The 11,953-nt window shown below is 39.7% G+C and overlaps 1 protein-coding gene across 22 annotated transcripts in view; it reads right to left on the reverse strand.

Annotated features, from left to right (window-relative positions):
- Greb1l (GREB1 like retinoic acid receptor coactivator) overlaps positions 1-11,953 on the reverse strand; it is a 233,555-nt gene that overhangs the window by 138,680 nt on the left and 82,922 nt on the right. For 4 of the 22 annotated variants that reach the window (XM_087189714.1, XM_087189727.1, XM_087189709.1 and 1 more), the window contains one exon: positions 10,348-10,469. The exons of the other annotated variants lie outside the window; for them this stretch is intronic. The gene's annotated coding sequence lies outside the window, so the exon portion shown is untranslated. The remainder of the gene's footprint in view (positions 1-10,347; positions 10,470-11,953) is intronic. 22 annotated transcript variants of the gene reach the window in all.

Consider the following 11,953-nt stretch of genomic DNA (forward strand, 5'->3'; position numbering starts at 1 on the left):
TACTTCTCTGAAATGTTCAGTCTTCATCCATTTTTCTAGTTCTTGGTTTTATTAATGATTTTATGGGAGTTTATATATTAAGGAATTTTATCTCCTGGGTATGAGTTACAACATTTTCCCTCAATCTGCCAAAAGTTTTGACTTTGACTATGCATAAGCCTGTTACTTTTCCATGCGGGTACTTTAAATTTTTATTTGTTTATTTTGTAGAATGGGGAATCAAATCCAGGGTCTTGTGCATGCTAAGCAAGTGCTTCTACACTGAACTACACCCTTAGTCCTCAGCTTTAGCTTTTAAATAATTGCATTTATAATTAATAAAACACAAAGCAGGTGTACAGAAACAGAACTCCCTTTACTTGAGTAACCTACACAAATAATCTACGTGAGCCAGTGCTATATTTCCTAGAGGTCCTAAGAAAGCAAAGAAGCAGAAACTCCAAGCCCCACCCTCCCACCTCCACACAGCAGAGGAGGAGAGGGAGAAGCAGTAGGGTGGGTTTGAAGTAGCTACCAGGAGCTAGCAGTTCCCACTACCAAGCCTCTACCCACTTCCCACAAACATTCTACTTTTGTTTAATCCACTAGTGAAACACATGGGATCCAGTCAGTTGTTTTTTATCGTTTTTGCTGTTGACTCCTACATCATCCACTATTAAAATATTTTCTGAGGGGCTCTCTTCAAATTAGGAAAGTCTGTCGAACATCACCTTTGTATTCTGTTCTCCTTTCAGTCTCCAAATGTCAACTCCTGTCCAAAATCAATACCTCCAAAACAAAACTCATTAGGAATTATTAGAATAAAAGTCATTCCAGTCCCCTGATGCACGATTTTATTCACTTAGAAAATACTGTGAACTGTACTAGGAATGATGATGAAGGCTGTCCCTAATCTCAGAGATCCCAGTCCAGAGGGGACAGCAGATCTGTAAATGCATAAGTAATCACCAGAAGTGAGAACGAAAGTGCTTAGAGAATGCAGCAGCTCTATCTGGAGAAATGGAGATGACATCAAAGGAGAGGTGACATTTTAGATGGCTTTAAAGGCTAGCAGAGGAATTCACCAAACCATTGGCAGGACCTCCCCAGTCAGTCAAACACACTGCCAGAAACACGGCATGTTTTAGAAACACTGAAAGTTAACCGTTGACTGCATATTGGGTTCATTCTTGGAGGGTAGGTATGAGTGGCAGCAGAAGAGAAAAAAATAAAGCAAGTAAGATCTAGTCTCAAAGGGACATTTTATACCAAATTAGGGATTTGAATTTAATCCTACAAATAAGAGAAAGCCAATGGAAGTTTTCAAAAGCAAAATTAACCTAATTAGCCTTTTTAAAAAATAGAAAGTAGGGGCGGGGATTTAGCTCAGTGGTACCGCTGCCTGCCTGGCAAGCGCAAGGTCCTGAGCTTGATTCCCAGTATCAGGAAAAAAAAAAAATATAGAAGGTGACTTTGGTGATCATGTGAAAGTTGGACTAGAGGCCAGATCAAAAGTTTGTGGCAGAGTCTGGGAAGAGGCAATCATTAGCGGGAGAGGGAACAGGGAAGAGGAGGCCTTCTGGTGGGCACCTCGAAACTCAGGACTTAGGAAGGGCACTGAATAAGCTGTCCCTGGAGACAGCAGCCACCCAGTGAGCCGCCATTGCTACTGATGTGACCACCTAGTGACTGCCTAGGTCACTAGGCAGTATGCAGAAAAGTATGCAGAGTAAGAGAGGGCCCAGCAGTGAACCAGGAGAAACACTGTTACTTGAGAGTCAAGGAAAGGAAGAGGAGAACCCAGCAAAGTAGATAAAGAGAGTAGTAAGAAAAGTAGGCAGAGAACCAGGGGTCCGATGGTGTGAAAGCCAAGGGACAAAAGAGTCTGGATTAGTGGAGGGCGGTAGATGGTTCTGACAGGTCAGAGGAGTCAAACAGACTCAGGAATGAAAATGTGCTTCGGCACAGGATACTCTGGCAAGGGGTGAGTATGGTGGCCTCGATGGTAGAAATGTTAAAATGGCAGGAAGGAATAATTTGAAGGAGGGATGCTTACAGAATGAGGTTCTTCCCTCAAAGAAAAAGAGAGAAATGATGACACTGAAGAAGGGAGAAGAGGACTCATAGAGCAGGCCCTAGAAGGGCAGAGAAGAAAGGAACAAGGATAGAAGCCACAATTCATGGCAGACCCACACAGGGATGAACACAGAGAGGTTCTGTGAGCTTTGGACTACTGTCTACTTTATGAGGGCAAAGAAACTTCTAACTTGTTTAATGTTTCCTGTCATTTGTAGACAACTGTAACTGATACAGAGAGAAGGTTGTTAGAAAAATAAGCAAGAACCTCTCAAAAGCATGAAGACAGAAAATAGCACAGTGTGTTCAGAAAATTAGACCAAAACTAATCTGGCATGACTAAAGTCCCAAGTGTGAGAGAGGGAGTGGTAGGAAAAAGATGGAAATGTACGCCCAGGTTTTAGGGGTTGAAACTGGATCCCACAGATCCAAAGTGGTCATGAAAGAGCATTAAGCAAAAGAATGACACGTACTCCTATGCAGTGGCTCGTGCCTGTAATCCCAGCAGGAGGAGTGCAAGTTCAAGCCTAGGCAACTTAGTGACACCTTGTCTCAAAAGAAAGAAAAAAAAAGAAAGACAGACAAAAAAAGAGGGACAGATGGGGGAAGGGAGGGGAGGAGAGGAAGAGGAAAGAAGGCAGGCAGGCAATGTAGCTCAGTGTGAAAGCTCTGGGTCAATGCCCAGTAGTGAGGGGAAAAAAAAAAGATGTTTCCATTTCAGCTTTGGAGAGATTCCTCTAGTGGCAGTGTGGAAAGTGTTCATGAGGTGGCAGACAGGACTCAGGGAGAATGTTTAGAAAATGTGAGTACAGTCAAGATGGGAGACTGGGAGAGTCGTCTTGGGAGAGATCATGATAGCCTGGATGGGTACAGTTCTGGCAGGGATACAGAGGACAGGGTGGACCTGAGAACTCTTTAGGAATCAGTGACTGATGGCACAGCGAAGTGAAGCAGAAGCCTAGGTCTCCACTTGTCTTACTTCTCTGCATCCCTACATGTAGTGGTTTAATTTAGGCATGCCACGGCCTCAGTTACTCATTCAACAACATGTACAGAGTACCTTCTTCGTGTCGGGTCCTGCAGACACAAAGATGAACAAATTGGAGATGATCCCTGACCTGACAGATCTTAAAGACACCAATGACCAATGCTTCATGTGTGATGTGTCATTTAATCCCCAGGACAGCCTATAAGTATTGAAGATGAGATAACCAAGTCTTAGAAAGTTTAATAATTGCTCAAGGTTACATAGCTAGCTGGTAAGTGGTGGAGCCAGGAATTAGACACAGGACCATCTTACTTCAAAGCCATGTTCTTACTCTACCTCTCATGTAATTATATCTCATACATTTAAAAACTATGACAGTGAGTTTACTGGCTTGAATTATTACAGCTTCCTACCTGGACATACTTTCTGCATTTAGCACGTGCCAGCCAGGATCATTTCACCAACTGGGATGCATGATATTACCTTCTTGGAGTAGGGTACTCTGAGGGTGAGGTTTTGGAAGTAAGGGAAGGCATTCGGTTTGTAGACATGATTGGTCTTCAGATGGCTGTGACACATCCAAAAAGAGATTCCCAGAAGTAACTTGGTAGATGAGTCTGAAGCTCAAGGGGAAGCCAGGGTTGGAGATAATGCACCTGGCATCGCGAGTAGTTAGGGGTCAGCTAAAGTCAGGCAATTGCTGGGACTGACCTTTGGGCCTCCTAAAAGTGAGAGGGGCAGCCTGCTGAAAAAGGGGCAGTTGGGTACAGGCCTGAAGAAAGTGGCATGGATTTGGAGTGATCACAGATCAGAGACAAAGAAGATGGAACTGTACCAAGTGCAAAGACATAATCAAGTAATATTCAGAGTGAGGGCCAATGAATCTATAGTGATATCAGTCTGCAAGAAAGAGGGATTTTTCTCTAAAAGCAATCACCAACTCAAGAATAGGAACACTTGCTCAAATTTTATCTTACTAGTTCCCTTTTTTCCTTCTAGTCTGAAGGAAAGTTCCCACAGCATCCTGAAATTACCTTTGACCTGCTATTAAACACTAACCCTATAAGGTTCTATTTAAGTCCACCTTCCCTTTGAATTTTGAAATCTTCTGTTGTTTTAATTGTTTTTATTCCCAGAAATTCATACGGTATTAATTTAATACCTATTTCATCTCCAGGTTAAACTGTAAACTCCCTGAAGGAAAGAACTGTGGCTTACTCACCTCTGTAGGAATATCACCCCAGTCTAGTATCTCACCTACAACGTGTCCATGTCACTAAACATGTGTGCGACTGGAATGACTTTAAACTGGCAGCTGCAACAGAAAAACTAACCCACTAACTAATACTAACAAGCAGGTTTAAGTTTTCACACTAGAAATTAATAGTCCTGCCTTTCATTCTGTTTTCCATTAAGAGACAGGAAGGACACCTTTAACTTGGTACATACCCCTTTTGTGGAGCTGGAGCTCTATTGTCAGCTTTATATATTTTGTGACCACAGATGAGCTACTAAGCATTTCTGGGTGTCCTGAAATCCTCACTAGTAAAACTTAAGAGATTGAACCCAACGATTGTCCCTTCTTGATCTAAAATCCAAACATTCTGTGATCCCTCAAAGACTTTTTTTTTTTTGAGACAGGGTCTCGCTATGTAGTTCAGGCTGAACTTGAACTCACTATGTAAGCCCAGGCTGGCCTCTAACTCTTGGCAATCCTCTTGCCTCAGCCTTCTGAGCGCTGGGATTACAGGCGTGCACCACCACACTCAGCTCCCTCAAACACTTTCAAACCATACCGGAAACCACTGTTATGTGACACACAATTAAAATATGGGCTCAGTGCTTCCCTATTGGGCATGGGCAAATTCTTCTATAATTGGGTCCTAATCTGTAAGCATGTCACTTCTCTAATGAAGATGGTAAAATTTTGTTTTTAGTTGTTACTTTGACTGCTATCTATTTCAATGATAGATTTACCTCAAAAGCCACTGAGTGGCACACTTAGTTCACACTGCTAGTTAAAAAAAGAAAGCAGGAAGGATATGAAGCATCACTGTGCATCTTGTAAGCACCTTGTTAACACAATCCTCTTTTTCAGATAAGAAACTAAGACTGTCAGTGAGTTAGCCAAGATTACAGATGTTCTAAACAGCAAGGCTGCTGCCAAAGTCCAAGGAGGTTTTTCCCCCCTAAACAACCAAATTGGTCAAAGACAAAAACAGACGAAGGTGAAATGCCAACTGGTTGAGATTAAACAGACTTTACTTTGTTCCTTCCAGGTTCAATAATAAACAGTTCCAGTGCCTAGCGTGAAGGGCTGGCAAATGAAACATTCTGACACCTAAACAAAAATATTTGCATTTTTCCACCACAGTTAATAAATCAATTGTTAAAATTAAAATAAATGGAAAACAGGGAGAATTAGTAAACCCAGAACACAACTTTACTCCATTCTTTTGGAGGACAGATGAAAAAACAAAACAAAATCCCTGTGGTTCTCTTCATTAGCAGCTAGGGTGGTGAGTCCCATTGTAAATCTCACTTATAAAGGCCCATGGCTACCTGCAGAGCCAAGGAATACAAATCACTTTAGTGAAGACACCAGACAGCCAAAGGAAGCAATGAGGGCCTGGTAAAGCTGGTAAACAAAAGGCAGCATTCCAAATGAATGCCACTGCTAGAGCCTTGCTTTGTAAAAATGCCTGGATTTGAGAACCCTAAAGCAGATTAGCTTAAAGCAACAAAAGACTCAAATAAGATACAAAGAACTCATTTTGACACTCTTTAAGAAATTGTCTTCATTAGATCACCAGGTATTTAAGTGTAACTTCTTTTTTAAAAAAATTCCATCTAAATTTGAGGCAGTAAAGTCTAGAAGAACAAGAATCTAAGGATGGTTCTTGAATGTAAAATCTTTATGATCAAAATTCATGAAACAGACACATTGGCCTTTTTCTCTTTTAATCTCTTTAACTTTTTTTTTTGCGGAACCAGGGATCGAACTCAGGACCTTGAGCTTGCCAGACAGGCATGGTGCCACTGAGCTAAATCCCAGGCCCCCATTTTTAAATGACTTTAAAATTTGTTGTACATATCGTCTCAATTTTATCCATTTTACTCAAGAGTGCTACTCTAAATACAAACTTGAAAAACTCAAACCTATCCAATAATAATAATAAGATGTGGCCTCCCACTCAACATGTTTAGAGTCATTGTCCATCAACCAGGCTGAAATTTTACAAATGTACTGCACACAAGCCAAAATAGCTCTGATACTTTACATAGTCCCAAAAGTCTAAAGCCAAAATTGAGGTATACTAATGGGAACCTTTTCTTGTAATTTCTATTTTCAGAAAATTAACTTCTCATCATACCTCTTTGGCTTTGTTTATAATAATCATCCTACACTGAGAACAAAAGTAGTTCAGCTCCCACTTTCCTTTGAAAGGTACTCCCACTGTTCTGTCAAACCCTAAGAGGGTCATAAGTGGGGCTGCACTGACACAGTTTATTCCTAACAGGCTGGTTTAGACCAGGTAAAAACTGAATCCAATGGTGTTCAAGGAGAAAAACTTTGGGAAAGTTCAGTGAATCTGAACTCCCAAACTGTTCTGGGTTCACCATCCCTTTATGATTAAAAATTATGTCAACCACACTGGTTGACAGAGTGAAAGGGAGACACAGAGATAAAGGACTTGTAGCTGAGGTACATTTCAAGCTGGTTGTGGGCGAGGGGCATAACCCCTGGTACACAATGGAAGAAACCCTGCTAGCGCTGGATGCCCCTCACCTTTTCAGTTTCATCACATAGACAAGTGGCAGAGACCTAGCCTACAAAGTCAGTGGTTGCGTGTTTTCTCCAATAGCTCTTCATTTGCCAACTGCAACACGAAATGTCTCCATTTTTGTATGTACACCTTCCCTTGCTCCTGGCAGCCAATAGGTAGGACCAAGAATGGCCTGACCTCTGCTGCGCTGACACAGTGAAGATGGGATGTGCGGAATCATGCTCTGCTCTTATGACCCTGTGGCTCGAGGGTAGTCATCTCTGAAATGGAAATAATATCACCTGTCTCGGAGGGCTGTAGTAGGAGTAATGTACACGAAGCACTACATTTGTCACACATGCAATAAATGTTAAGACCTGTCCTTATACTGCAGACACCTAGCCGTAGAAGGATGATGTTTTTATACCGTCGAGAGCTCTTTTGTGCACTTCCTCTCAGTTAATCCTTTTCAGAGTACCACAACCATAAGCAGCCCTGATGATACTCGAGTGCATGTGTCTGACTTTAGGACAGTGTTTATTCTACGTGAGGGATTGTGATGATGGGGTCACAGTTACCGTCCTATATCGTCAGGTCCTGTGAGTGGGGAGCAGGGCTTGAACTAGCAGGGACCCTACAAGCAAACAAAGGAAGTTAAAAAAAACATAGGTACACAAACAAACTAACCCATGCAAGGGAACTGCTAGACAGGTAATTTGCAATTGACGCTGTCAACAGTGTCCACTGTAAAAGGCAATGAGAATGAAAATGAAAGCACAATTATAATGTCCTGGGTTCTAGAGATTTATAACAATGTGATTGTTTTAGGTTGTCTAAGAAACTTATGAAAATAATAGACCTATCAATTATTATCTTAGTCTAAGTTTGAAAGAAGTTTCTCAATTGTTATTAGATGCAACCAACATCTAAATTAATCCAAAACATCTAAACACCACCTCACAAATGCCCTGGGAGCTTTGATATATTTTTCTTCATCTAATCCTCACAATAACACTGGAAAATAGGTATCCCTGCATTCACTACATGAGAAAAACAGAGACCAAAATGATGAACGACTTGTACAAGAAAGATGGTGAGATTCAAACCATGTCCTTTAAACTCTGTATCTTGTCCTCTTCAAGCTAAACTACATTATGTTCTTTTGTCAAGGGAAAGGATACAAGAAATGGTCCAAACTCTAATCAAAACTTAGTTAAAACTCAAAAGAACTAACAAATGTTAGCTTGGATAAACATAACTTTACCTACACAAATTATAAAAATCCTTACTTAGAAACTTCTGGTGTTAGACAAAAAGAATTGGTTTCCATTAAAAAAAAAACCTTAATGTTATTCCTGATTTACTAGAGAATCAGACTAAAAGAACATGAGATTCTTGCTAGGGATTTAGCTCAGAGGTGCTGTCCCTGCCAAACACAAGGTCCTGAGTTCAATTCCCGGAACCGAAAAAAAAAAGAATATGGGATTCTTATCCATTACAATATGATTTTCTACAATTACATCCCAACTTTATTATTTACCTTTTCTAAACTTCAAAACTTCTTTCTTTTGGGGGCAGGTTACTAAGGATTGAATCCAGGGTCTCACTCATGCTAAGCACATTCTGTACTACTGAGCTACATATCCAGCCCCAAATTTTGTAATAAGATAAATTTAAAACATAACCCAGGTATGTGCTTATTAGCATGCACAAGGTTCTGGATTCAGTTTCCAGCACACGATGAGGACAGAGTGGGGATAACCCAAAATAATTGGGTTCTGTTCAACCATTGACATGATCTTTACTATTTTCTATAATCGCTCATTCTAATACCCTGGGGAAAAATCTTTGTTGAGAAGCAATATATTAAGGAAACCCTAAAGGAACTGAAGTATGTGGGCTAGAGACAAAAACTGGAAGAAAAAGTAAAGAGTGAAGAAATGCAGGAGAACCCTAGGAAGAAGGAACATAGAGGAACTGCTCATAGCGGAACTGCTCATAGCTACAGATAACCAAGAGACAAGCCCTGTGCAGCGAGGCACCCTGTGAGCAGGCCTGTACAGCTGGCGTGCTGCTGCTGGCCATGGTACGAAGCACGACATGATAACAACCCAAGAGCTGTAGGAAGAAAGAACAGAACACACCTTTCTATTTGTTCCAGCAACTGTACAGCACGGATATATTTGACCTGGATATAACAAAATAGAAAATTTGGTTGGAATTACTACTGATTTTTCCTGCTGAGACCAATGTGACCAGATACTCTTTAAATTCAGAGACATTTAGATTAGTGTTTCTCACAAAGTCTAATTCAAGGGCTGTAGCAAAACCATCTGAAGAGCAGTTTTGTGTTCTTTCTTTGTCCTCGCTCCTAGAGATTTACCAGTAAGTGGATCTGAGAACAGACTTGGAAATGTACATTTTGAATATCCAGAAAGGCTTCCAGATTTGGCAAATAGGAGATGTTAATCCCAGATGATTCTGTGATCTGAGAGTTGAAAATCACTTTATTTGGGATTTTTTTTAAAAAGAGAGGAGATCAAAAGTGTGTATGATTACTATACAGAGTGCTTATTTGTAAGAATCAGGTTCCATAGGCGGAACCACTGAGCTAAATCCCCAGCCCTGTAGCTGGTTTAATGTTTGGAACCAGCCAATATCAGAGGAAACCAAGAGAGAAAGTCAGTGCAGCTGTGCCCTTCTGGCATTCGGACTGTTCAGATGGAGAACAATTTATTAAGGAAATTATTTTAAGAAATGCAAAACACATTACAGAGACTGCAGTCAAGGTCTTCAGAAGACTGATTTCAACATCCAATAGCTGAGAAACTCCCAAGTCTTAGGTTATCTTATTTTTCCATTTAATCATTGTGTAAAAGGAGCAGGATGATAGAGCTTTCACATTTAAAACAAAATTACCAAAGAGAAACATCTTTTGTCCTTGATTCATTTATCTTTTCCCATTATTTTGGTCTGATAAACCATTTGTTTCTAGAATGAAGACCTTCTTGGTATATATACAAAGACATATACTATGTTTAATTTTTTTTAATGATACTAATGAATAATATAAAATACAATATGATATCCATTGCATATTCAAAATATACCAATCACTGGTATTTTCATTATCAAAAAGGCTAGGGTCCAAAATATTAAGTGAACTTCCCCATTACACATTTATACATCCGTTTTGAAAATGCAATGTCATCTTTTCCCATAATAATCCCATACCTTGCTTATTACAGGGAAAGTGAGAACACCATCACTAAGATTAATGCAGTATCTGTAAAGTAATTTAGGTACAAAAGGCCCACTTTTATGTAGTACCAGAAAAACTCAGCGAGGGTTTAGGAAGGAGAAGACCTAAAGTTCTTTTCCATGTAATTCATGTAGCCAGTGGGTGATAAATTGATTGTTCTTTTAATGCTAAGGTCAGAAAGACCAAGAGAGAAACATTTTCTATAACTGGCTATATTTTAAAATTAATCAGTAAACTTTTTTCTTCAGATGTTCTATGTCACTGAGATGAATTACCTTCAGTTTTAATTGCAGCCCTCTCAAAGGTCAACTCATTGTGCTAACAGAGAGGGTAATAGGAGCATAATGGGTGTTTTTCCTCAGCAAGACAAAGTGCAGCAGAATCATCACTTGCCCTGCTAATAAACAAAGAGAAAAGGGATTACATTAACCCCTTAGGCTTTTATGTCTCTACAATTATTTCTTAAAAACTTCATGCATTTCATGAAAACTGTAATTTTGGTTTATCACCTTCAAAAATGAAAAACTAGAAATAGAACTGGTAGTATATTAAGGTTTAAATCCTGCTTAGTGAAGAATTCTAAATGTTTAACTCTACTTAAGTACATGAATTATAGTGAGATTCAGAGCTGAATGTGGTGGCATGCACCTATAGTACCAGGTATTTAGGAGGCTGAAGCAAGTGCATTGCTGAACCTAGGAGTTTGAACAAAATAGTGGGACCCTCTCAAAAAAAAATCACTTACTCACCTGGTCTTGGTTACAAACTCTCACAAAAAAATCTGTAAAAAATTGTAAAACACCAATATCGGCTAGTTAATTTAATGTTCATTTTAATGATTTTTCCCAGTGCAATCTCATTTATTTAAGATCACTGTATTGTATAGTTACCATTTCACAGCAGCTGTGTTGGGCTCCCAGGAAAGGCAAGGCAGAAGTGTTTAGTGTGGTACAAGTGTTGCAAATCTAGTCTTTTTTTTTTGGTACCGGGGATCGAACTCAGGTCCTTGTGCTTGCGAGGCCGGCCGCGGAACCACTGAGCTAAATCCCCAGCCCTGCAAATCTAGTCTTAACGCTCTGAAGTAAAAATGTGCCATAGGTGATCCATATTCAGAGTCACTAAAATAATACATCATACAGCGTTAATACTGAGAACATGAACCCTGTTATTTGTACATGTATGTGTTCACAGTAATACCTCCTTCCAGATATCAGACTACTGGGAAATCTCAACTGCCTAGCTTAGAAAACCAGCCAAGTACCAGGACATAAAAGAAAAAATGACTTTTTCTTTTGGGTATAGGGGATCAAACTCGGGAACTTGCGCTTGCGAGGCAGGCATCAGAACCACTGAGCTAAATCCCCAGCCACCCAAAAATGACTTCTTACAGTGGAATAATTGCCAATGCACACTCACTCTTAGGAATAAAGCAAAATAGCAGCTTATAAGCAACATGACACAGATTCCAGGTAGAAATAACTCACCTGAAAGAGACCTCATTTCTACCAAAAGTGACACTGAAAATTAAAATATGGCTGTTCAGGCCACTTAGTGTAGAAGCAAATAACCCTCCACTAAGTACCTCAATGGTCCCTGTGGATGTCACTGTATTTCAGTGCAACAAAATAGAGGATCTTTATAATTATGACTCTGAGTCAGTCTGTGCATTATTTAAAAGGCAGGATATTAAGTAATATATTTTAGAAATATTTTTCACTGAAATATCTAATCTTCTAAAAATTTTTGAGACTTTAGTTGCCTGGAAAATAAAGTTATTTGAAGCAACAACTGTTATGTTTCATGTAATATATTCTGTCTGTAACTTTCAAAGTCTCTTCCAAATATGATTTGTTATGCTCAGGAGTGTATCTTTGATATTAT

The sequence above is a fragment of the Heterocephalus glaber genome, unplaced genomic scaffold (genome assembly GCF_053883595.1).
Source record: "Heterocephalus glaber isolate CG9 unplaced genomic scaffold, H.glaber_assembly_v1.0 deba00000331, whole genome shotgun sequence".
In the NCBI taxonomy this organism is placed as follows: domain Eukaryota; kingdom Metazoa; phylum Chordata; class Mammalia; order Rodentia; family Bathyergidae; genus Heterocephalus; species Heterocephalus glaber.